The sequence below is a fragment of the Helianthus annuus genome, chromosome 14 (genome assembly GCF_002127325.2).
Source record: "Helianthus annuus cultivar XRQ/B chromosome 14, HanXRQr2.0-SUNRISE, whole genome shotgun sequence".
Lineage (NCBI taxonomy): Eukaryota > Viridiplantae > Streptophyta > Magnoliopsida > Asterales > Asteraceae > Helianthus > Helianthus annuus.
Window position 1 is genome coordinate 163,624,844 of NC_035446.2, and position 27,999 is coordinate 163,652,842.

At 40.6% G+C, this 27,999-nt stretch overlaps 1 long non-coding RNA gene across 1 annotated transcript; it reads right to left on the reverse strand.

Moving 5' to 3' along the window:
- Positions 1 to 2,632: 2,632 nt before the first annotated feature.
- Positions 2,633 to 3,462, reverse strand: LOC110906211. Its single transcript, XR_002573748.2, has 3 exons — positions 3,423 to 3,462; positions 3,084 to 3,144; positions 2,633 to 2,755 (listed from the first exon to the last, which is right to left on the reverse strand). It is a non-coding gene; the product is annotated as an uncharacterized LOC110906211 (long non-coding RNA).
- Positions 3,463 to 27,999: the final 24,537 nt, after the last annotated feature.

The following is a 27,999-nucleotide window of genomic DNA, read 5'->3' on the forward strand; positions in this document are numbered from 1 at the left end:
TTAGTTAGTTGAATAGAAATGGCAACAAAATACAAACCTCAAGGGTCCAATTACAAAAAAGAAATTTTTTTGGATTGAACCGACAATTTACCCATACCTTAGGGACAATTTTAGCAATTTACTCTAAAAAAACATTAAGTTATTTATAAAAATACTTTATAAATAAATACACATATAGTTTTTTTTTTCAATGACAACTACCTACATTATCCCTATAATCAAAAGAAAACACTTTTGTAGTGATAGATTGACAATTTGATGGGTTTGTCGAGGATATCAAGCTAAGAACTTGATACTTATTTCAGTATTTACCCAACTTTGTTTAGTAACAATCACTTAACAGTTTATATTCGTAACTTCGTCAATTAAAATCGTCCTAACATTAGATTTCACTTCCCTACGTTAGATTTCACTTCCCTTTTAATTAGTGTACATTTTTTATTATTTCCTTCTCTATTTATGTTGGTATAAAAATCTTGTTAAGACATTTCAACAAACATTTGATGTAACCCATTTAACTTGCCTACTTCTTTTCACTTCTTGTGAAACCATGAAGCCAGTTTGTAGTGATACTTATGATAAATAATAACGAATGAAGAGGGGGACTTTATGCCAATCATATTTGTGAAAGGGCTAAACGGTATATTTTAATAAACAAGATCACCTAACTGTAGGTAAGGCACGTGTCATATTACATTACCTAATTTGATTGTTTGGCGACAAGATTGTCGTGAATGTTGAGAGGGATAGCTAAGTCGTCATAGCTATATGCCATTTGGTTGTGCACGTGTTTCCATGACGTCATTCTGTCAAATTTGTGTTTATACCGTAGTATATGGTGGGGCTTGGGTTGAGGGTAGAGGTGTACAAAAAATTCGGTTTTAGAATCGAAACCGGAAAAAAAACCGAAACCGTTTTTTTTTAACCGGTCCGGTTTTATAACCAAACCGCCGGTTGGTGACCGGTTACTATTATTGACCCCAAAAACCGGTTACTAACCGAAACCGGTTTGAAAAAAACCGGTTAAAACCGGTAAAAAACCGGTTTTTAAAAAAAAAAAACGGTTAATAACCAGTCTCAACCGGTTACACCGGTTAGTGTTTTGGACTTGAAAAACCGGTTAGTAACCGAAACCGGTTATTAAAAAAACCGGTTTTTGTTTTGAACGAAAAAAACCGGTCCGGTTAATAACCGTAACCGGTTTTTTTAAAAAAAAAACCGATTTGTACACCTCTAGTTGAGGGCATGAGTTGACATGTGAAGTTTGAGCCCCTACCGCCTAGTGATGTGTCTGTAGGGTATGGCGGGGCGTGGGTAACCGCTTGGGTTGGCAGGTTATTAAAAAAATTACAAAAAATTTAAAAAATTCACACATTTATAAAAAAAACCCTAAAATTTTATTAAATGAAAATTACATAATCCTAAAAATTACATAATTCATAAAAATTACAAAATAAAAAAACTAGAGCGTTAGGTAAATTTCAAAAAGGGCGAGCTTGTCAAACGTCTTTCGCTCCTTGCCTCGAAACTCAATGTTCGCCACCGCCACCCGGTCCTCGTGGCTTAACTCGCCGCCCGGAACGGCTTCGTAGTAGGCCTTGAAACGATCGAGCTTGGGTCGTAGCTCGCGCCATGTATGTTGGCACGCGTTGGGTTGTGCCGGTCGTGTCCGACGTTATGTTTGTAGCTTGCGAATGCTTCCGGCCAATATCGTGTTTGGCCGGGTTGCCGCCCCTTCATAGCGTCAACGACGCTTGTGACGAGAGCCAATTCTTTTTCATGGGTCTAAGAGGCCATCGTCTTCGGGTTGGGGTAGCGAATTCGTGGGATCAAGTGGGTTATGGTTAGGGTAGCCGGTGGGGTAGCGGTGGACAATGACGGTTTTGGATGGAGTACCCGGTGGGGTTTTGGGTGACATTTATAGGGGATGTTGGTGGTTGGGGTGACCGCTTGGCTTGGCCAAACGGTTGGAATTTAAAGTGCAAACATTCAAACACCCGCTATGACATGGCGGTTGACAGCGAATAGGAGGCCGTCAAATCGAATCTCAGGCCCGTCCCACGCCCGGCTTCAAACCCGAACCCCAAGGGCCACTCCCCAACCCAAGCCCACCCAGGGTAGTGGCTTGGGCGTTTTCCCCCAACCCACGCCCCAAGCCAAGCCCCATACCCCATAGTCTTAGACCAAGTTTTTTTTAAAGAGAAAATTCTTACAGAGTGGTGGAATCACAAATATTTTTTTTTCTGAGGGTGCAAGATTTTTTAAAGCTTTTAAATCTCTAGCTATATAAAAAAATCGGTTCATGGCAGGTTGGATAGGGTCAGGTCATGTAAAACAAGAAAACGTAAACAAACAAAGTTTCATAGCGGGTTGGATCGGATTGGGTCAATTTTTTTTTCAAACAATCAAACCTTAGTTCCTACTTCTTATCACATTAACAAACAAAGTTTCAAGTAAAACAAATAAACAACATAAAAAAACCATCATAAGTAACTAAAGTAACAACAAAAAGTGTGACACCACACCCAGATAAGGATGCACCATACACAATTGATACCAACTTACCAGTAAACACTTACGTTATTGATACAAACAGTAATGTACAAAAGTTGGAAACTTAAAGGTACAAAGTTTGGTCAAACTACTATTAGCTGATCACGCAAAATTTCCACCAGATAAGAAAGTTTGAGATACTTTATTTCACTAGTCACGCCTATCCGAGATAAACAACCCGCCCAAGACTAACCATCATTTCCTGTGACACATGCTTAAAAGACGTCAGATATTACACTGGTGAGTTTATGAATATACACAATTTACAATTCACATTATTTAATCATGACTTGTACCCGCCCATGTTATCATAACCCAACGTTACCAAGTAACTTACATAACCATACAGTTAATGCCCACTACACCACAGGTGTAGTACCGACAAATCCCGCCGTAGCGGCACGTATAAGGGACCACAAATATCATGTGTATGTCATGCTCAGGTTATATACATGCGTACAACAGTCATGCCATATTATTACAGTTTAGGACAAGCATGTTCACATTTGAAAAGCATTCATAAAACTCACCTCTTGCTAGTAGCTAACCGTTGATACAATTGCTAGTATGATCAGGTACTATCTCAAGGTCCTGACACAATTTACATAATCCTAAGTTAGGTAATGGTACACCTAACTAGTCATTATCATGGTTGGATATTGGTTAACCCTACCTTGTTTAAGCATGGTTGATCAGTCCATGCCTAACTAAGGCTAGGCTACCCAATACCCGCCCCTGACAATAACCCTAGTACCTAAAAATAATACTAACACTACTACCACTAATATATTATTACTAATAATAAAACTAATATTAACTACTAAAAATAAATAATAAATAATTAAACATAAACTTAAACGAGAGTATACCTCAAGACTATCTACGGCACGTTGATGTAGAGTTTCCCTACTCCTACTCCTACTCGTGCTCCAAAAATGACTACTAACAACACCCAACGGGGTATCGTATACGCGAGATTCTCAATACTAGAGCGTTCCCGTTAAAATTTTGGTGTATCTAAAATCCTACAATTTAACTCCTATATATATGTGAAGCAAGCAGGCACCTCAATTCCTGGGCGATGTGGGAGATTGACGTGCTAGCTAGCTAGCTTAGTTATATTAATTCAGCTGCTTCACTCGTTTTTCTTGTATAACTTTTAAAATATGACGTTTTATAAAACGACGAATATGTCTTTAGAACGAGCATAGTTTTATCTACGTTTTAACCTAAGTTTCATTAAAAACGGAGTAAGGTAAATAAAATAATATATTTAATTATTAATATTAAACGGTCTCTTATAATAGCCAGGGCTTGTACAGATGTCTCATATTTCAACTAAATATTTCAACTAACCATTTTACTCGTTACTTAGTCGTTCAACAATATATAAATTATAAATTTTAAATATAATTTTATTGGTTCACAAAACAGGATGTTACAACTCTCCCCACCTTATAGAAATTTCGTCCGCAAAATTTAAGCAAAGAGATGTGGATATTTTTGTTTCATCTCGTCTTCTTTTTCCCATGTCTCTTTAGGTCCTCTCCTTGCATCCCATTTGACTCGTACTAGAGGAAACTCCCTGTTTCTTAATTTCTTTATGCGTCGATCTATGATCTGAATGGGGCGCTCTGTGAAGTTCAACTTGTCATTGATCTGGATCTCCTACCAGGGTATCTTAAGTGACTCGTCCGCTAGACACTTTCTTAAATTTGACACGTGAAACGTGTCATGAATTCCCTGTAATTCTGTTGGCAATTTTAACCTATATGCTACAGAACCAACTCTTTCGATTATCTCAAATGGTCCAATATAGCGCGGACTTAGTTTTCCTTTCTTCCTGAAACGAATGATACCTTTTCAAGGCGAGACCTTAAGTAATACCTTGTCGCCAACTTGAAATTCTAAGGGTCTTCTTCGTCTGTCGGCATAACTTTTCTGTCTATCTCTAGCAGTCTTCATTCTTTCTCGGATTTGTATGATTTTATTGGTAGTTTCTTCAATAATTTCGGGTCCAGCTAATGGATTTCTACCAATCTCAGTCCAACAAACTGGGGTACGACACTTCCTTCCATATAGTGCTTCAAACGGAGCCGCCTTGATGCTTGCGTGATAACTGTTATTGTATGCAAACTCTATTAGAGGTAAATGCTCATCCCAGTTTCCTCCAAAGTCTATCACACATGCCCTAAGCATGTCTTCCAGTGTTTGTATGGTTCTTTCACTTTGGCCATCTGTCTGTGGGTGATAAGTCGTACTTAAATTTACTTTTGTTCCCAATTCCTTTTGGAAGCTTTGCCAAAATCTGGACGTAAAACGGCTATCTCTATCAGATATAATGGAGATAGGTACTCCATGACGGGTGACAATTTCTTTAACATAAATTCTTGCTAATTTATCCATTTCATAATCTTCTCGTATTGGCAAGAAATGAGCAGACTTAGTTAAACGATCTACTATAACCCAAATAGTATCGTGACCATTCTTAGTTCGTGGAAGTTTAGTAATGAAATCCATGGTTATCATCTCCCATTTCCATTCAGGGATCTCGGGTTGGATTAAACATCCTGCAGGCTTCTGATGTTCTGTTTTGACCTGTGAACACGGCATGCATTTTTCCACATATTCATTGATTGATTGCTTCATCCCTGGCCACTAATATTCATCTCGAATATTCTTGTACATCTTCGTACTGCCAGGATGCATTGTATGCTTTGATCTATGTGCTTCTTCCATCACCATATCCCTGAGTCCTCCCACAATAGGTATCCAAATCCTATTATGGAGTCTTAGTATTCCATCTTCTCTTTTAACAAGTAGTTCTTGTTTTCCCACCATCCTTTCTTTGTTAATCTGCTTAACTTTCAGGGCATGTGTCTGTGCATCCTTAATTCGTTCTAGTAAACCTATTTTCACTTCAATTCTAGATGCATGTATTCTTAAAGGTTTAACTTTGTCCTTCCGACTAAGGGCATCTGCTACTACATTAGCTTTTCCTGGATGGTAACGAATTTCACAATCATAGTCATTCAACAACTCCATCCATCTCATCTGTCTCATGTTCAACATCTTTTGCTCAAATATATACTTTAGGCTTTGGTGATCAGTGTAGATCACACACTTAGTTCCATATAAGTAATGCCTCCATATCTTGAGGGCAAATACTACTGCTCCGAGTTCTAGATCATGGGTGGTGTAATTTCTTTCATGTATCTTTAACTGTCGAGATGCATAGGCGATAACTTTGCCTCTTTGCATCAACATACACCCTAGTCCATAATGAGAAGCATCACAATATACTATAAAATCTTCGGTACCCTCGGGTAATGCAAGTACTGGGGCACTGGATAACTTTGTTTTCAAAAGATTAAAAGCTTCTTCTTGTTGGCTGCCCCAGACAAATGGGGTATTTTTCTGAGTCAGTGTCGTTAGAGGCATCGCTATCTTAGAGAAATCTTGAATGAACCTTCTATAATACCCTGCTAGCCCTAGGAAACGTCGAATTTCTGTGGGATATCTTGGTGCCTCCCAATTCTTAACTACTTCAATCTTTGTAGGGTCCACTTGTATGCCTTTTTCATTAACAACATGCCCTAAAAATTGGACTTCCCTAGTCCAGAATTCACACTTAATGAACTTGGCATAAAGTTTTTCTTCTTTTAGTAACTTAAGAATGGCACGGAGATGACCCTCGTGTGTTTCTCTACTCTTAGAGTAGACTAGGATATCATCTATGAAGACGATTACAAATTGATCCAAGTATGGTTTGCAGACTTGGTTCATAAGGTCCATGAAGGCAGCTGGTGCATTAGTGAGGCCGAAAGGCATCACTAGGAACTCGTAGTGACCATACCTTGTCTGAAGGGGTAAGGTCCCAAAAACCTCATAAAAAGGATTTGAGACCATACCACAAACTGGCCTTTCAACCTTTTAACCTTGCGCGGCCGCGCATTGGTCTTTGATGTGTGTAAAATGCAACATATAAAACACATCAATTAAGGCATAAAACTAACCCTTTTTAAGTACTAATGTTGGAAAAAGAGTGTTTTTGTCTTCCTTTTGTATTTTCAGGATGAAATGAGCTCAAAATCACAAAAGAAGCAAAAAGACCACTAATTCTACCATAAATACAAGAAAAGGAACAAAAGTGGACTGCCCGGACCCTCAACGGCACCTCCCAAGACAAAGAGAAGAAAACAGAGTCTGAACACGCCCCGTGTCCAACGAACACGGGGGCGTGCCCAGGAAGCAGTAGAAAAGACAAACCAGTAGAAGCTTCCATTGCTGGGCACGGGGCCGTGTCCAGCGAGCACGGGGGCGTGTTGAAAGTACAGCAGGCGCATTAATTGTAATTCGCAATTACAATTAATGAAGAGAGAGAGTGTCAGACGGGCACGGGGCCGTGTCCAGCGGACACGGGGCCGTGTCCAGCGTTCTGTCCAGCCTATAAATAGAGGAGCTTGGTTTCATTCTCTCTCATCCCTTGGCACACCACCTCTCTCACACTTCATCCACCACCCACCACCACCATAACACCATCATCCACCACCATCATCCATTGTCCATCGTAGAGTGTGTGAGTCGTCTCGGGATCCAAGATTGATCGTAAGAGTTCTTGACAATCAAGGCCATGTTTGCCTAAGTCTCTTACATCACTTGGTGAAGACAAGTGTTTAGTATAATACTTTTTATTTTTAATCTTTTGCACTTTTTATTTGGTTTTGTATTAATGACTTTAATAACTAGTTACTTATGTTGAAGGTGATCTTTCCTTATCGTTTGTCCGTGGTGTCTTGGCATTATTTTACTGTCTATATAAAATAAAAGATTTTCACCATTCATATCTCCACGGTCTATATGGAGGTATGTTGGCTACCTGGTCGGGGGTTAAGGGAACGGTTTGGTAAGGGTCTTGCCCTTGTTCAGCGTTTAGAGGTCCTGCTTGGGACCTGGGTCAAATTTAGTAGGATCTCCTTCAATGCCCATAGGTATTGGATGGCGGGGATCCAAACTCTTTGACCCCCTCATAAGTTAACTACTATTAATACTATAACCCGGCTATTTAGGACTGTATCCCTGCTGACTCAGACTACTTAGCCGAGGGTAACGTCACCGTCAAAAGCGGGGCCTACCATAATTTGCATTAATAACTTAATTCATTATCTTTCAATAATCCGACCCTTTAGGATTGTATCCTTGCTGACTCAAACTACTGGGTTGAGGGTAACGTCGCCTTCAAAAGAGGGGCCTACTACAATAACTAAGATAATCTCTTAAACAAGTGCAAAAGTGCGAAAATAATCAAAGGTTATACTAATACACGTGTCGGATCCAAGTGATTCATCTTGTCTATCTGTTTTTATTTTTATTTTATTTTTCAGCATTTAGTTAGTTTTTATTTTTCTTAGTTTAAAACATTTTTCTAACTTTTTGATTTGGTTAGACGTTGAGGATAAACCGGTATTAAAAGCTCTTGTGTCCTTGGACGACCTCGGTATCTTACCAACACTATACTACGTCCACGATGGGTGCACTTGCCCATATGTGTGTTTAGTGTTAGTGAATATCGTGTTTTATAAATTTAAAACTTGGTTAAAAGTGTAAAAAGGGCTTAATTATATATAAAAATTATATACACACTGACACGCATCAAGTTTTTGGCGCCGCTGCCGGGGACACAAGGATTTTAAGAAAGTTAGGAATCAACGGCCTAATCATCTTTTTATTTTTCTTTAATTTTTAGGATTTTTTTTAGATTTTTTTTAGCTTCTGCAGAGCTCAGCACGGGGCCGTGCCCGCTGAACACGCCCCGTGCCCAATCATTGGAACTGGCAATCCTGTTTTATATCAGACAGTAGGCTGAACACGGGGCCGTGTCCACTCAACACGCCCCCGTGCCCAAGATTCAGTTGCTGAAAACAGAACCGTTTGATCCCGGCGGTTGGTAATTTCTGATACAAACATGAGTGATAATGATTCTTTTTACTTTCGGCACTCTTATGGTTTGTGGTGTCGAATATGTGGAGGCGAACATGAGGAATTAAAATGCTTCTTCCTCACTTATAGGCCACACTATATAGACCCACCAATTCCTTGTAACCATAAGAGGGGCGAAAGTAAAAATAAACATTATTTCTCCCTCGAATGCGCCCAGCCAGATATTCTAGGAGAAATGCTCCTTGACGAGCTATTTCAACTAGAAGAACTACTTCTAAATTGGTCAAAAGAACTTAGGAAGGATTTCTTAGATCCATCCCAAGATGATGACCATGAGGAAATGTTGGAACCGCATTCCGACGACCCCGTTACTCCCGAAAATACCTTTCTTCCTAAACAAGACACGGACGATAGTCGTCCCTGTGCCGATTGTGCCGTGAAGGACTCCCCATCGACCTCGTTCGGTGCATACATAGACCTGAGCGATTCGGCATACACCTTCTTTAACGAGAGCCCGGGAAAGGGTTGGACTTGTCCACCTAGAATAAAAATAGGAATTACCCTCACCGACAACCTCTTGCGTTCTCGCCTTAGTATAGGACAATTAAAGTATCTTAGGCACTTTGGGGTTGTTCCAACAAGTCAGGAGCCACCCGATACAAATTAGCTCCTTAAAGACAAAACTTCATAAGTCAGCTTTCCGACACGGGGCCGTGCTCGGCCAACACGCCCCCGTGTCCATCAAAAAGATTCCCCTCTGATCATGACGTCAGAATACGGACAAACTGTGTCAGAATTTTCTCTGCACACGGGGCCGTGTCCGCTGGACACAGGGCCGTGTTCAGCAGGCTGTCATTTTCTATAAATGCAGCCAAAAATCTTGCACATTTGGACCAACTTGGGGACAGAGATTTGAAGGAATCTTCTCTCAAACAATCCTAGGTAAGTCTAAAAGAAGTTTCCAACAACTCATCTTGTCCTTTCCTCTTCTAGACATTTCCTTCTTCTTCATCTTTCTTCAAAAGCCACCATGAAAAGTTTGAATTTTCAATCTTTATGGTAGGAAACAAGGAGTTTTGGTCATGGAATCTTGGTAAAAACAGGTTATGTAACATTGTTTAGAGTTATTTACTGTCAAAAAGCTTGCATAAACTCAGAAAATAACTTAAAAAACCAAAATTCCTTGCTCCAAAATTCTGCAGAAAGATGAACACGGGGCCGTGCTCAGTGAGCACGGGGCCGTGTCCAGAAGCTGTTTCGTCTTATAAACTATTTTTGGTTTATTTTTCGTAGAATGGCGAGTGAAAACAGCGAAACATCATCCGTTCATTCCTCAAACAGCCGAAGGGGAAGGAGGCCCTCCGTTGAAGCTACACTTGTGCACTACGTGATAGCGCTAAGGGAAGCTCTCGACGAAATGACATCTGTGGAGGAGGTCCTCATTGACCGTATTAACGATCTTACAATGGGATTGGAAAGCAGCTTCCAAGAGATTAACCTTTTGCACCAAAGGTTAAACATTTTGGTGGCACCTCCTATGGAACCAGTTCTTCCACAGCAAGACTGGAACTTAGCACTCGGTATTAACAACCCTACCGGGTGGGGAGACCTCCCCGCGGAACCTCCTATGGAAATCCCACAAGAAGTTCCGGCGGAAGTTGAAACTCCTCAAACAAATGCAAACGAGCCCTCCTTCCTCCTTCCAAGGGAGGTAGAGGAGTGGCTTGCCGACATATGAGGAGAAATGCACCCGAAAGGTGGAGCTCTACAAAGCCTTATCTAACCAAGATCAGTAGATTCTTGGAAATTTTGCTAAATTAAAATAAAACATAGGGCTAGAACTCCATAAGCTTAATATCTATGTAATTTTTTTTATGTAATGTCTCTCTATTGGCAATGTTATGATGGTTTTTATGGTTTATGGACTCATGGTGGTAATGGATGAAAAAGGGAACGAGAAAAAAATGGAACCATGCAGAAGAACAGAACAAACCGACAAAATCTCCATAACAGAAGGCTCCACACGGGCCGTGCCCAACCAACACAGCCCCGTGCTGAGCCCCTGCAGGAAATCACCCAGTTCAGGTAACTGGACACGGGCCGTGTTCAGCGGACACGCCCCCGTGTCTAGGCTTCTGTTTCAATTCTATAATTTTTGTTACTGGCACTTGACCACGGGGCCGTGCCCGGTCAACACGGGGCCGTGTCCAGAGCGCCAGTAACACAAAACTTTGTTTTTAAACACACTTTTACATATTCTAATCAACCAAAAACTTTATTTTTGGACACATTGAGGACAATGTGTAATTTAAGTGTGGGGGGGAATGCTAAAACCTTGAAATTTTGCAAAATCCTAAAACAAGCCTTACACAAAACTCTATTGGAACCGCTAAACACCCCAAATTTTTTCAAAAACTTTTTCATTTTTTTTATTACTTGTCTTAGTTTAAGTTGGGAATAACAAGTTATAAAAGGGTTATATTTTTTTTTTTTACAACCGATAGCGTCGTGATAAAAAGAACTAACATAAGAAAATTATGAAACGGTATAACAAGTCTAGTTAAAAATTCGATTATATATGCTTGGTCACATTAAAAACCCATTCCCACAAAAGTGAGTTTTGAGCCTTTATTGAGCATAAAAATATACATATTTAGATTAAATGCTCATTTTTCGTTTCTTGTGTGAATAGCCGCTCGGTCTTTACAAATCTAGAACTTGCCACGACGATACATTCCCGGTCCTTACCAACTTAAACCCAAGTAAGTAAATGATGGAGGCATTAGGACTAACTATTTTTCTTTCAAAACCATTATTTTTCATTTTTTTTTACCTACCCAAAATCCCCCTAGAAAAACCCCTTTGAGCCTAAACCTTTCATTTCATTACCCCCAAAACAATTTTTTTTTACCCACCAAAAAACCTTTTTCATTTTTTTTCACCCTTATTTTAGTAACAAGCTCGGTTTTTCATAAACATACCCTTTACGTGACGAAAAAAAAAATGAATAATGAAGTCAAAAACAAACAAAAGCTACAAAAGCTTGTTTGGAGAAATACTTCAAAAATAAATGTCACTAGAAATAAGGTATTTTATGAAAACCGACACTGGTTACGATTTTCGCCCTTTTTACTAACCACTAACCAACTACCCACCTTTAAACCCAAGCCTTCACCCCAAAAGTCCTCTTGATATTTACAAAGGTAAAAAGTTAAAAAGGAGGAGGATTGATCGCTTGGCAAGCCTATGGAAAACGTAAGTCCGTGCCGCTCTCGAGCGATTCACTTAAATATACACCTTCGGCCGAGTGATTGAGTGATCTCCCGTGAGGTATGTGAACTTGTATATAAATGGAATTTTAAAAAAGGCATGTTATGCCCAAATAAGTAGTTTATCTTATGAAAAGTTCAAAATAAATCATGACGAATAGGATTGTAAATAAAATAAAAATAAAACCTATACAAACCTTGGATTCCCGACACTCTAGGACAAGCTAAAAAACTTCTCTTCTACCTATTCCATTTGGGAGTGTAAGCCACATTAAAAGAGTTTTGCTTGAGGACAAGCAAAAGTTCAAGTGTGGGGGTATTTGATGTGTGTAAAATGCAACATATAAAACACATCAATTAAGGCATAAAACTAACCCTTTTTAAGTACTAATGTTGGAAAAAGAGTGTTTTTGTCTTCCTTTTGTATTTTCAGGATGAAATGAGCTCAAAATCACAAAAGAAGCAAAAAGACCACTAATTCTACCATAAATACAAGAAAAGGAACAAAAGTGGACTGCCCGGACCCTCAACGGCACCTCCCAAGACAAAGAGAAGAAAACAGAGTCTGAACACGCCCCGTGTCCAACGAACACGGGGGCGTGCCCAGGAAGCAGTAGAAAAGACAAACCAGTAGAAGCTTCCATTGCTGGGCACGGGGCCGTGTCCAGCGAGCACGGGGGCGTGTTGAAAGTACAGCAGGCGCATTAATTGTAATTCGCAATTACAATTAATGAAGAGAGAGAGTGTCAGACGGGCACGGGGCCGTGTCCAGCGGACACGGGGCCGTGTCCAGCGTTCTGTCCAGCCTATAAATAGAGGAGCTTGGTTTCATTCTCTCTCATCCCTTGGCACACCACCTCTCTCACACTTCATCCACCACCCACCACCACCATAACACCATCATCCACCACCATCATCCATTGTCCATCGTAGAGTGTGTGAGTCGTCTCGGGATCCAAGATTGATCGTAAGAGTTCTTGACAATCAAGGCCATGTTTGCCTAAGTCTCTTACATCACTTGGTGAAGACAAGTGTTTAGTATAATACTTTTTATTTTTAATCTTTTGCACTTTTTATTTGGTTTTGTATTAATGACTTTAATAACTAGTTACTTATGTTGAAGGTGATCTTTCCTTATCGTTTGTCCGTGGTGTCTTGGCATTATTTTACTGTCTATATAAAATAAAAGATTTTCACCATTCATATCTCCACGGTCTATATGGAGGTATGTTGGCTACCTGGTCGGGGGTTAAGGGAAAGGTTTGGTAAGGGTCTTGCCCTTGTTCAGCGTTTAGAGGTCCTGCTTGGGACCTGGGTCAAATTTAGTAGGATCTCCTTCAATGCCCATAGGTATTGGATGGCGGGGATCCAAACTCTTTGACCCCCTCATAAGTTAACTACTATTAATACTATAACCCGGCTATTTAGGACTGTATCCCTGCTGACTCAGACTACTTAGCCGAGGGTAACGTCACCGCCAAAAGCGGGGCCTACCATAATTTGCATTAATAACTTAATTCATTATCTTTCAATAATCCGACCCTTTAGGATTGTATCCTTGCTGACTCAAACTACTGGGTTGAGGGTAACGTCGCCTTCAAAAGAGGGGCCTACTACAATAACTAAGATAATCTCTTAAACAAGTGCAAAAGTGCGAAAATAATCAAAGGTTATACTAATACACGTGTCGGATCCAAGTGATTCATCTTGTCTATCTGTTTTTATTTTTATTTTATTTTTCAGCATTTAGTTAGTTTTTATTTTTCTTAGTTTAAAACATTTTTCTAACTTTTTGATTTGGTTAGACGTTGAGGATAAACCGGTATTAAAAGCTCTTGTGTCCTTGGACGACCTCGGTATCTTACCAACACTATACTACGTCCACGATGGGTGCACTTGCCCATATGTGTGTTTAGTGTTAGTGAATATCGTGTTTTATAAATTTAAAACTTGGTTAAAAGTGTAAAAAGGGCTTAATTATATATAAAAATTATATACACACTGACACGCATCAGTCTTACAAAAGGGAGAAGGTAATCAACAATTTATAGTCGCGCGCCCAAAGGAAAGCATAAAATCCTTGCGCCTTCTTCCATTAGCAAAGGATTGAAATCCTGAAGATCAATACTTCCGCCCAAATATCCAAACTTGGATATTATTTGGCCCAGACTTGGGATTTACACATCTGTACCCACACAGTAAGGTGTCACACTAGATTACAGCAGTAATCTTCTAGAAAGAATATGATCGTACACCACCCAGACGGTTACAACCGTCTGGACACGTGTCATTACCACAGGCATCCCTGAAACCACAACGAAAGCATGCAATTGGAGAATGATCTCCACTTAATCACTTTCCACGTGGCAATTCCCCAGCCTTAGATCAAACCACGATCCGTGTGCATTCACATCGGATCGAGGCAACTTGACGTGGGATCAAAGAATTTAACGGAAGAAAATATAACCGCTACGGCGTTAGCATCTTCCGTCATCTTTTCAATAACAGGTTTTCCCTCCCAAACTCCCGGTTATAAATACGAGAACTGTTCAGGTAAAAACTCAGATCACACTCACTTCTCAAATACTATCTCTTCTCCATTACCAATACTTATTCTCACACCGGAGTCGGGTCAAGGAGAGAACCCTCTTCTCCCCTTGGCGAGGCTAACGGTGCTCTTTTTTGCAGAACCACCGGAGAAGAAGTTCGGTAGCAACTGAATCGACCGAGAAAGAGCTAACCCTTTTATGCGGATTCAAACCCCCTAGATATTTCGGTTTTGACCATTTATCTAGTGTTTCTTCATTGTCCTAAAGGCAGTCTTGGGTATATCTTCTTCTCTAACCTTTAATTGATGATACCCAGATCTTAGGTCTATCTTCGAGAAGTAGCTTGCGCCTTGTAATTGATCAAAAAGATCATCGATTCTTGGGAGTGGGTATCGATTCTTTATAGTGATCTTATTCAGGTCTCTATAATCAATACACATCCTCATTGAGCCATCTTTCTTCTTGACAAAGAGAATCGGCGCTCCCCATGGTGACGTGCTAGGACGTATGAATCCTTTGTCCAGTAACTCCTGGAGTTGGTTTCTCAACTCTTTCATTTCAGTCGGGGCAAGGCGGTACGAGGCTTTGACAATAGGGGTTGCTCCTGGGATCAAGTCGATTCTAAACTCAATTTGTCTGTCAGGTGGTAATCCGGGAAGATCTTCAGGGAATACTTCAGCGAATTCAGCCACTACTGCTACCTCTTCTAGTTTCTTCTCTTCCTTTGCCTCTAGTGCATATACTAGGTAAGCTAAATGACCCTTTTGAATACACTTGGATACTTTTAATATGGAAATAAAACTTATGGGTTTACTAGGTCTTTCCCCATCAATTGTTACAGTTCCCCCTTTTGGGTCCTTAATTTGAATTTGCTTCTTATCACACAATATTTGAGCTTGGTGACTAGATAACCAATCCATTCCTATTACTACGTCGAACTCTCCAACTTTCAGTGGTAGTAAGTCTATGGATATTGGGGTCTTACTAATCTGGATGGTACAATCCTTTACCACACTCACAATTTCTTCTTCCCTCCCATCTGCTAGTTTTACTATAAATGGCTTATCTAGCTTACAAGGAGTCTGATTAATCAAAACTCTAAAGTGCTCAGATATAAAACTTCTATCAGCACCAGTATCAAATAGTATTTTAGCATAAAAGTTGTTAAGGAGAAATGTACCTGTTATGACATCAGGGTTCCTACGAGCCTCTTCAGTATTCAGAACAAAAGCTCTCCCTCTTGCTTTATTAGGTTCCTCTTTTCTCTTAGGACAGCTATCACTATACTGGCCCGTCTCTCCACATTTAAAACACTTACTTGGCTCTCTACAATCACGATAGTTGTGTCCAGGTTTCTTACAGATTCTACAGACTAACTGGTTACATGGACCGGAATGTCCTTTTCCACAAGTTGGGCACCTAGGTGGGGGTCCTCGTTGCCTCTTGAAATCTCTGTAATTGGGTTTCTTTTGTTCTTGGTAGTTTTCCCATTTCCTTTTCGGGATAGTTTCTGGGGTTTTCTTTTGTTGGATCTCAGTGGCGATAGTTGCCCCAGCCTCTACCGCATCATGATAGGTAGTTGGTTTGGTAGACTTGATAAACGTGCGATATTCTGTGGGGAGTCCCCACAGGAATCTTCGAATACGATTTTCTTCAGGGTTCACCAAGTAAGACACTATTCGAGACATTTCATTGAATTTGGTGACATATTCCCGGTATGTCTTATTCCCGAGTTCAAGATGCAAAAATTCCTTTTCTATTCTGTCAGTTTCGCTTGGTGGACAGAAGTAATTTGTAAACAGTTCTGAAAACTCCTTCCAACTCAGGCGATGTGCCAGATCATCACCTCTAGTTTGCTTTTGTATCCTCCACCAAAATAAGGCTTCGGATTTAAACAAATGAACACCAAACCTAACTTTATTTCTTTCATGGCAATCACTGACGTCTAGAATGGCATCTACCTCACTTAGCCATTCATGCGCCTCAATAGCACCTTTCTTCCCGTCGAATGAAGGAGGATTACATGAAATGAAAATCTTGTAATTACATTCTTTAGAGATTTCTGTTTCTATAGCTTTAGATACTTTCGTATCATCTACCTTCTTTTCCGGGCGAGGTTCTTCTCGTGGAGTTGGTGTAGGTGTAGGTGCAGTGCTTCCCTCAGATTGCCCAGATCGTTCTGTATTCTGACGTTCACGTCCTTGTGCGTTGGCAAGGATTTGCGCAACTCGGACGACAATCCGATCGATCATGTCATCTCCTAAGTTTACAGGTTCGCTATGACGAGCAGGATTAACTGATGGGTTAGGTTGACGATTGTTGTTAACCGAAGGTTCTGCCGACATTTTCTATATTTTTCATGAAAAATACTACTTCAATATTCTATTTATTAATGAGCACTTAGAATAATTAATTCACATAATACAATATTATTCAAATGTAACATGTTGAAAATATAACTCTACTATGAACATTTTACTATAATTAAATTTATAAATTAATTAATCATATTAAAGATTTTTAATATTGAAACTTAAAAGAATTAATGTTTAACTAAACATACTACTAACCTGCTCATGTGCTTTATGTGCGAGAGAAGGTTGTGTATGATTTGTATGAAGGAGGTTGGCATCTATTTATATTAACAATGAACTACGCTATTGGCCGCCTTCATTTTTTTTTTACTCTATGATACTTGATTGAGAAGAAATATCACTTACTCAAATAATACACAAGTATCATTATATATATGCACTTCATGTATACAACATATACGTATTACATTTTATCTTTTAGATTTTATTATTATTATTATTATTATTATTATTATTATTATTATTATTATTATTATTACTATTATTTTCTCCTAACGAGTAAAGAAGACAAGATTTACGAGTAATTATATTTAAGGGCAGTGTGTACAAAGTGGTAACGAAATGAGGATTTATAGGTTGTAATTATTACTATGGGTATTTTCTAATGACTCTATATCCTTAGTAAGTTCATGTAACACCCTAGTTACTAAATTGCAATTTTACATGAAAATACCACAATTAGATGTGTAGTTAAGACCACACATACTGTACAAAATGCGGGTTTATTAAAAACTTTTACAATTTAAGTGATATACATAATGTGATTTAAATCACCGTTTAGAATAACGACAAAACAACGTTGCGGAAGCTTTATTTAATGTGTGTTCGGTTCTTGCTCGATACTCGATCTTCATCCGGGGCCCTCGACATTCACCTGTGATCAAAACCAACTTAAAGGTCAGTTTTGATAATTAATTAAACTAATACAATGGGGAAATTAGGAAAATCCCACATGGATATCTTAAACCCAAATAAAAACTCATTTCTGACCTCCACCGTAACTTACGGTGGCACCGTAAGTTACGGTGGTCTCTGTGTTTCAATTATTCAACCGTACAACAGTAGGCATTTACCGTAACCAAATCATGTCCACCGTAACTTACGGTGGCACCGTAAGTTACGGTGGCCCCTGCATCATTCCTTTCCTTTTTGCCGTTTTTGACACGAAAACTTTCGTATCTTTCAAACCGCTCGTCTGTTTGACCTACCGTTTCTTCCTACGTGATTGTAAATTGAACCTCCATCAAATGGAGTCAAGACCCAACATCTGGATTGTCACACCCCGATTTCCACGTGTCTCACCAGTGGGCCCGGTGGGGGATTACCGTGACGATGTTGGCAACAATATAGTCAAACCACACAATTATATAAATGCACAGCGGAAGCTTAAGATAAATATATACTTCAACCTCTGGTTGTAATATCAAATGTATTACAGAAGTCGAATATATCCACAGCGGATCAAAATAATAATAAATTATTGTTCATTCAGATGCAGCATCGAGTTTGCGAGACTATGTACGATGCTTAGGACGCCTATACCAGCCCATTTCGTATAGTACCTGCACTTAATCTTTTTGGGGAAAATACGTCAGTTTACACTGGTAAATACATTCAACTGACACATTTGAAAATGTTTATTAAAATTGATTTGAATGCACAAGGCACAAACTCTTTTATAACTTGGGAAAATTATTAAAATCTTGTGAACGTTTTACATGTTCTTTTATGCGTTCAGTAGCCCGGGTCGTGCCGGGTTAAAGATTTATAGACACACCACATTGCGTAAAACCGTAGTATAAAAACCAACGGCTACGTCTTTTAATTTAATGTCGACACTTTATACCGGGTGTACGCCTACACCGGGATGTCGATGGTCGTGGCCATTTCGTAAAATGATGCCAAGGATATCCGGGACAACGGTCATTAAACCCCCCAAAGGCTTTTAAGAAACAAAACTGTTTAAATGAGCCGATCATATTATTTAATTAACCACCTAAGCGATGGAAGAATATAATGCTCAATCAAGCGGTATTAACATACCGTAACCCAAGCCCATATAGGGGAAATAAGTTAAAGTATTTACCTTTGCAAGTATATTTCCTTAATTGGATTAAATCACCGATAGCTTTTACTGGGGCTCCTAATCTGGAATGAAGGTTTTAATTAACCTCTTAGAATCCTAACGAGTCGTTATAATGGCCGTAGCCTAGACCGGTTGGTTCCGATATATATAGATATGGTTTAATCGCGCGAAAAGGCGAAAACCGAGAATGGAGTGTGATTCTGACCCAACAAGTTCAGAGACTTGTTTTATATGGGTTAATGGTTCACACTCTGGATTTTGGGGTTCAAATGATATAATTTGACCCGTATCGGCTAATTTATGAAAACTAGTTTCATAAGCCGAACCGTGCGCGTAATAGGCGAAACGGTTAACCATGAGAGTCGTACGCTTATTTCCTAAGTCAATATGCCTTAAAGAGGTTGTGGTATCAGTAGGATACCTTCCGTGATGCCCGTAACGAGTTTAAGTTAATATTATGCCCCGTAGGGGCTTTTCGGTCATTTTAAAGACTTTTAAAGAGCTTTTCGAGTTCTACTGGAAATCTGAGTTTCCCGAACATCTTATAAAGCTTAAAATACTTTATTTATTATTTAAAATCAGTAGCAACTGGAATCGGGTCAAAAGACCTTGTAGAACTCATGTTTTGGCCGAAAAGGGCATATTCGGTATTTACCGAACCGTAGCCATAACCGCAGGTTATGAGCAAGGTAAAAATTATTAAAAATCTTTAAAATTCCCAAAATATTATTTTAATACAGTGGGTAAAAGTTTTTTGTGACGAAATCTTGGGTTAGATGGGCGTTATGCTAATTGCGCCGTTAGTTACTAAAGTTTACTTTAAATGCGCCATTTAGCATAACTCTCATTCTAGACCCCGGATTGACGTGAAACTTTAAGGACATGCTTATAATTTAATAAGCAAGGTCATGGTCCGTTCACGTGTCCGAAATACTCGTTTTATTTTCAAAAGGCCGTTACGGTCAACTTTTAGGCGATTAACGGAAACGCGTAAAAGACTCGGATAACTCATGAACCGATCACAGAGGCTTATACCATCATGTAACCTGGTCCTAAGAGAGTCCTAAGGTATATCTATACCTCATTAAAACGGGTCAGAACTGAAGTCAATGCAAAAGTCAAACTTTTGCGACATTCGGCTCCGAACCGGTTCAATATAGCAAATGGTCGATTCAAACGAGCGCAAACAAGTTTATATACTTAATATCATATTTTATGAGTGTCAAAACAGGTTTCTTAGTATGTACATTACAGATTATGCATAAATCGCTAAAATAGCTTTCTGTTGACTTTTTAACCGCACGTTTGACTCGATATTTGACATAGTTAGAGTGGTGATCAGGGGGAACCCTTTTAGAGGTTTATTACCCTCATTGATACCAACTTATAACCACCTTTGATTCGTCATAAGACAGAACCATCATGGATTTAATTTAAAGTCAAACCGTATTTACGACGGTTTGTTTTCTAGCTATTTACTAAGCATAAACTGAATTATAAATGATCTAGGCAACTTACAGAAGTTGAGAGCTGATTATAGAGCAGAGAAGAGGACTTGAGGGCTCTTGCAATGACCAGAGATGTGTGTTTTTGGTGTTGTGAATGTTATGTGCATAATGTGGCTATTTATAGCCAATGCCAAGCATCCATGATCATTACAAACACCTACAACAGTCCAGAGATGATGGGTAGGTGTCCCAGAGGGCTATGGGTCGAGTAGGGGGCGCCCATGCCTCATTTATTGGAGATTGATCGTTCATAATGCTCAAAAGTCAAGAAAACACCAACTTTCTGCATCTGGGCGTCTCACGCGACCCGCATGGGAGTTCCCATGCACTTTTACGCGGGTCGCCTGGGTTTAAGAAATCAGACGCGTAATTGAGGTGGCTCGCGGCCCGCCTCAACTTAAGCTTAAACTTCACGCGGGTCGCGAGAGGTTTGTTTTTCAGATTTTTAAAATCTTTTGTCATGATTACGAAATCCTGGTAATTAATAACGAAATCTTTCGTAATGATTTACCTGACCTTTCGGGTTTGAAGGGGTAACTTTGCGGTTTGGCCCTCGGTTATTTACCGATAGGGGCCTCGTGTTATTTATCCGCATTATAAAGTCCCCAGCTAGTTTATTAATTATTTGGAAAGCCTTAACTTTCACTGTTGACGCTTTTAACCCCTTCTCTACGAATTCGATCGTAACTTTCTCGTTTCATAACGAAACTTCGCGAAATTTATATATTATATTTTAGTGAGTGTATAATACCGTTACTAAGCCTTGGGAACGTTAAAGGGTCACTCAGAGGTATAATTAAACATGTTGACACAGTTAACCCCTATAACTTGTAATCTCTCACTTTCTTTCGTGTTTCGCTTTCGTATGATCTGTGATACATTCGTTTGAAGGTTCAAGCATTTATTTAGGGTTACTATACAGTATATTTACCCTTGTTGACATTTAAAACCCTCGAATTTATATACTTTCAAGGTTTGTCAAAATTTGTCCTTTATTTAATATCAATGCCACGTGTAAACAAATGACACGTGTTAGCACATTATTGGACACAAAAATTCGAGGTGTTACATCCTCACCCCCTTAAAATAAATCTCGACCCGAGATTTACTCAAATAAATAGGGGTACTTTTCTTTCATTGTAGCTTCGACTTCCCACGTATATTCGGCACCTCTACGAGCATCCCATTTGACTTTTACGATCGGTACGTGTTTTCTGCGAAGCTTCTTTACCTGTCGATCTTCGATCGACAAAGGTTTTTCTATAAACTTTAAGCTCTCATCTATATGCACATCTGTGTGTGGAATCACCAATGATTCATCGGCGAAGCACTTTTTGAGATTGCAGATGTGGAATACATTATGAATTCCATTGAGCTCTTCAGGCAAGTTCAGTTTATAGGCAACTGATCCGACTCGTTCAATGACCTCAAAAGGCCCTATGTATCTCGGACTCAGCTTACCTTTCTTGCCGAAACGCATCACCCCCTTCCAGGGTGATACCTTAAGCAACACCTTTTCACCTACTTCAAAGTGAAGATCCTTACGTTTTGGATCAGCGTAGCTCTTCTGCCTATCGCGGGCAACCTTGAGACGTTCCCGGATCTGAACAATCTTGTCCGTTGTCTGGAAAACAATCTCTGGTTCTGATAATTAGACCTCTCCTACTTCCGCCCAACAAACAGGCGATCTACATTTCCTACCGTATAATGCCTCGAACGGCGCAACCTTTATGCTGGTGTGGTAGCTATTATTGTAGGAGAATTCGATCAGGGGTAGATTCTTATCCCAGTTACCGCCTAAATCGATTGCACATGCACGAAGCATGTCTTCTAGCGTTTGGATAGTACGCTCACTTTGACCGTCCGTCTGTGGATGGTAAGCCGTACTAAAGTTTAAACGCGTGCCCAAAGATTGCTGGAAACTTTTCCAGAAGTGAGACGTGTACCTGGTATCCCTATCCGAGATAATAGTCACAGGTATGCCGTGTAAGGCTACAACCTTATCAACATAAAGTTGGGCTAGCATATCGGAGCTATATGTCTCCTTGATGGGTAGAAAATGAGCTGATTTAGTCAGCCTATCAACTATGACCCATATTGTATCGTTTCCTTTCCTGGTTTTGGGTAACTTGGTTATGAAGTCCATAGTTACGCATTCCCACTTCCACTCGGGAAGCTCAGGCTGTTGTAGCAAGCCAGACGGCTTTTGGTGCTCGGCTTTGACTTGAGCACAAGTCAAGCACTTTGCTACATGGGCGGCTACAGACTTTTTCAAGCCTATCCACCAATAATTTGCCTTTAGGTCTTGGTACATCTTGTCAGCACCAGGATGGACGGAGTATTTGGAACTATGGGCTTCCTGGAGAACAACATCTCGTAGTCCTCCATAAATCGGAACCCATATACGTCCGTTCAATCTAAGGATTCCATCCTTGCTAAGAGTCAACTGCTCCTCAGTTACTCCTAACTTTTCATTAGGATAATTAGCTTCCAACACAGCCTCTCGCTGTGCAGCCAAAATCCTTTCAATTAAATTGTTCTTGACCTCAATGCCCTTGGCATTGATTCGAATAGGTTTTACCCTTTCTTTTCTGCTCAAGGCATCGGCGACTACATTCGCCTTGCCGGGATGGTACCTGATCTCACAATCATAGTCATTTAAGGTTTCCATCCAACGGCGCTGCCTCATGTTCAACTCTTTCTGGTTGAACATGTGCTGGAGGCTTTTGTGATCAGAATAAATCACAAATTTAATACCGTAAAGATAATGCCTCCACAATTTTAGTGCAAATACAACGGCACCCAACTCCAAATCATGGGTGGTGTAATTCTTTTCATGCACCTTTAATTGCCTTGAAGCATAGGCAATCACCTTGCCCTTCTGCATAAGAACACACCCCATGCCCGTGTGTGATGCATCGCAGTAAACCACGAATTCATCCGTACCTTCTGGTAATGTCAGCACAGGTGCATTGCTTAGCTTTTGCTTCAGTATTTCGAAGGACTCTTGCTGCTTTGGGCCCCAAACAAACTTCTCTTTCTTCTTGGTTAGGGAGGTCAAGGGCGCAGCAATCCTTGAAAAATTTTCAATAAACCTCCTGTAGTATCCTGCTAACCCCAGGAAGCTACGGATTTCGGTAGGCGTCTTTGGCTCTTGCCAGTTCATGACTGCCTCTACCTTAGCGGGATCCACTTGGATACCACGCTCACTCACAACGTGTCCTAAAAACTGAACCTCTCGTAGCCAGAATTCACACTTCGAGAATTTGGCGTAGAGTTTCTCACGCTGTAGTAATTCGAGAATGCAACGGAGGTGCTTCTCGTGGTCTGCTTGGTTCTTGGAATATATAAGGATATCGTCGATGAAGACTATGACAAATTTGTCCAAATACGGCTTGCAGACGCGATTCATGAGATCCATGAACGCAGCCGGTGCATTTGTGAGCCCAAAAGGCATCACTAGGAACTCGTAATGACCATAGCGAGTCCTAAATGCTGTCTTATGTACATCCTCATCTCTGACCCTTAGTTGATGATAACCCGACCTTAAGTCGATCTTTGAGAAGTAGCTCGCTCCTTGCAGCTGATCGAACAGATCATCGATCCTCGGCAAAGGATATCTGTTCTTTATGGTAACTTTATTTAGCTCTCGGTAGTCGATGCACAACCGCATCGATCCGTCCTTCTTCTTTACAAATAGGTCTGGTGCTCCCCAGGGAGATGAACTAGGTCTGATAAAACCTTTCGCCAGCAGTTCATCTAACTGGGTCCTCAGTTCTTTCATTTCCGTTGGAGCTAGCCTGTAGGGTGCTCTTGCTATCGGAGCCGCTCCAGGAATGATGTCTATTCTGAACTCTACTTGTCTATCTGGTGGCAAACCAGGTAGTTCTTCAGGAAAAACCTCAGGATATTCAGAAATGACAGGAAGATCTTCTATCTTTGGCTTCGGTTCTTCAATTATCACCTGAGCCATGTAAATTGCACAGCCTCTGTTCAAACACCTAGAAGCTTTCAGCATAGATACGTCTTCGGGCAATCCGTACTGCGTATCTCCTCGAATGGTAAGAGATTCACCACTCGGAGTCTTTAATACTATATGCCTTTTGCCGCAAATGATCTGGGCCTGATTATGGGATAACCAGTCCATGCCTAGCACAATGTCAAAACCCGCTAATTTGAAGGGAAGTAGGGATAAAGGAAAAGAATGGTTCCTAATGGACATTTCACATCCTTCTAGAACAGTTGAGACGGTTTCTATCGTGCCGTCTGCTAACTCTACTTCGTATTTCATGTCAAGGGTTTTGATAGGCATATTTAGTAGTTGGCAAAATTTCTGGTCTACAAAGGATTTATCGGCGCCAGAATCGAATAGTACTCTTGGAAATATATTATTTACGAGAAAAGTACCTGTAAGCACATTGTCGTTCTGGACCGCTTCCTTTGCATCCATGCGAAAAACTCTCGCATTTGACTTCTTTGTCTCTTCCGCCTTCTTGGCATACTTTGGGCAGTTACTCTTGATATGCCCCTTTTCATTACAACCATAGCAGGTTGCATCCTTGATCTTCTTGCACTCCACAGTCTTATGATCCTTGGACTTGCATAGTCCACAGGAAGAAGTCTTTGATTGCGACTGTGAGTTCGATGCAAATCTGCATTTCCCAGAGTGGGGTTTCTTGCAGATCTTGCAGTTGGGCCTTTCACCAGTTTGCCCATCCTTCTTTGCCTCCGACCCTCTTTTGCCTTCACCGTTTCCACGGTGCTTCTTCCCTGATCTTCGTGAGGTATCATCCTCACGTTTTCTCTTCTCAGCCTCCTTGTTCCTTAGTGTCCTCAGGCGGACAGCGTCTAAGGTGAGAGACAAGGAGAGGTCAGTAACTGACCTGAAGGTCGTCGGCCGAGAGGCCTTTACACTCGCCTTTATTGCGGGCTCCAAGCCCCCAATAAAACGGGCGATTCTTCGAGGTTCTGGGGTCACAAGGTACGGGACTAGACGAGACATTGTATTGAAACTCGTCAAATATGCCTGGCAGTCCAGGTTCGTCATCACCAGTGACACAAAGTCAGCCTCGATCTTCTCAACCTCATGCTGAGGGCAGTAGTTTTCCTTAATGAGAGCAATAAGTTCCTCCCATGTCATTTTGTACAAAGCAGACTTACCAGATGCCTGCACCAACGCCCTCCACCATGCCAGGGCCTCGCCCTTGAATGATTGGGACACATACTTCACCACATCCCTCGCTGCACACCCGCTGATGTCCACAATAGTGTCCATCTCATCTAGCCAGGTGATACAATCAACAGCACCTTTCTCCCCTGTAAATTCCCGGGGCTTACAAGATACAAAGTATTTGTAGGTGCAACCCTTAGCATTTGATGCATCAGTATATTCTCTATCGCGATGAACGCTGTTCTCAGTGGACGAGTGTTTGTCGTCATCTTTCTTGGGTTCAGAGGGTGGTTTGGAGTGTGTCTTTGGTTTAGAGGGTGGTTTTGACACGGTTCTGCCTTGGGACTCAGTATATTGACGATCAAGAGCTGCCTGAACAGCATTGTCAATCAGAGCCTTCAGTTGTGCGCCTGTCAAATGCACTGGCGTATTGTCGTAGTCATTATCATTAGTATGGCTATTCTCTCCGTTGGGATCCGCCATTTTAACTTGAATCTGTTACAGAAGATAACAAAATTTTATTCAAGAGTTTATTATATAATTGTCTTTTATGACAATTTGTCAACCATGGTACAGAGACCATATTTGGTTAACTTGTTATTTCATTATATATTAGGATTTGAATATATCCTATTTCAGCTATATAAATAGTATTGGCGGCATAAAGCCTAATCACGAGGATGTTTTATAATTTTAGCCGAGATTTCAGAGAATCAAAGGCATAGAGGTTGAACCGTAGTTCTCTTACCCCTTTCCGGCAGGGAGTCATAGACCACCACTGTCTTTTGTCGTTATAAGACAATTATTACGGCCCATAGGCACTACACCTCTAATGGATGTTTTAATATGGTTGGCCCGTAGGCACTACATCTCTAATGGATGTTTTAATAAGGTTGGCCCGTAGGCACTACATCACTAATGGATGTTTTTATAATACTGGCCCGTAGGCACTACATCACTAATGGATGTTTTTATAATACTGGCCCGTAGGCACTACATCACTAATGGATGTTTTAATAATATTGGCCCGTAGGCACTACATCACTAATGGATGTTTTTAATAAGATTGATCACCTTTATTGGTGATTTAACCCACGATTTATAAATCATTTAGTTGGGTTTTGAAATCCTTAAAGGATTATTGTATAAGAATGACGTGCGTGATTTTAACGAATCACATCTGCCATGATTGTTAACATGCGTACAGAGGTTAACGGGGAATCAGAATCTTTTCAATTAGGTCGTACCATCTTGACTGGATCTTAAAAGACACCAAGCTAGGTTTTACCTTTTAAGATTCTTTATTTAGGCAGATCAATTAAAAGGAATGGTTTTGATTTATTTTATATATATTAAAACAAAACTCATAACATACATTCCAAAATCGCAAATACAATTACATATTGCCCTAAACGGGTCTTTCAAATAGTACATACCTCCTTAGAGGTATAAAATAAGTGACAAGTCCACGCAGGGACTACTACAAGATAGGTGTCCGTGTAAGGACTAAAAGATAAGTCCGCGTAGGGACTGAAATACGATAAGTGTCCACGCAGGGACTTATTTCAAAGTAGAAATTACATTAGTACAATTATTAAGGGCTAGTGGTCACGTTTCTTCTTTTTGCCCTTTAGTAGGTTCGCCAAGCCTTTGAGAAATCCTCGGTGGCTTTTCTTTTCTTCCTCGAACTCTCTCTCCACACGATCTAGTCGATGGAGTATCTCTTCCTGTTCAGGAGGAGAGAAACGTGGTTGTGGTGCTTGTTGCGGAACTGGAGGTCTGGGAGGTATTGGATACCCATGAGCTGAGTAGTCCGGTGGTCCCATGTTTCCATGTGCTCCGTCAGGGTAGCGCGCATTATATCTTGCCGACACCACATATGGGTCGCGCTCATAGCCGTAGTTGTATTGTGCTTGTGACGGTTCGAACGGGTTGTAAGTCGTCGGACCCGTGTAAGCAGGTATGGGTTGGTCATACCCAAATGGTGGCGAATTTTGTGCAGCTGGTGCGGAGTTCGCCTCCTGTATAGGACTTGAAGGTCCTTCTTCTTGTAGTGGCGGATAGTGGCTACTACTAGAATGTCGAGGAGTGCTGAAGTGGATACCCCCTCCTCCTCGTGTAGACATACGAGCATTTGTCCTCCTACGCCTTGGCGGATCAGGTATTACTGGTTGTGCCGGTGGCGGAGGTGGTGGCGTAACTGCCTCAAAGCGTGAATCCTCAGAAGGATCCTGTGGATGTCGCGGTTGTTGAGATGTCTGTTGAGGTGGTGTGTAGTACCACTCATGTCGGTCAAACATCGCTTGGAAACTGTATGGCCCCTGATAGGGTGTGCCATGGAAGGATGACCCATCAGAGACTTCTATCGGATGCGTGGGCGTACCACGAGCTGGTTCAGTAGGATCCTCATCTTCCTCCATGGGATCTTCAGAAAAGTGGTCTTGTGGCCCTAGTGGAACAAAACCTGAAGGTTCCTGTATGTAGTCAGCCGGATTAAACTGACCTATGTAGTATGGAGTAGGGTCGTCATAATTCCGGGTCGATACCAA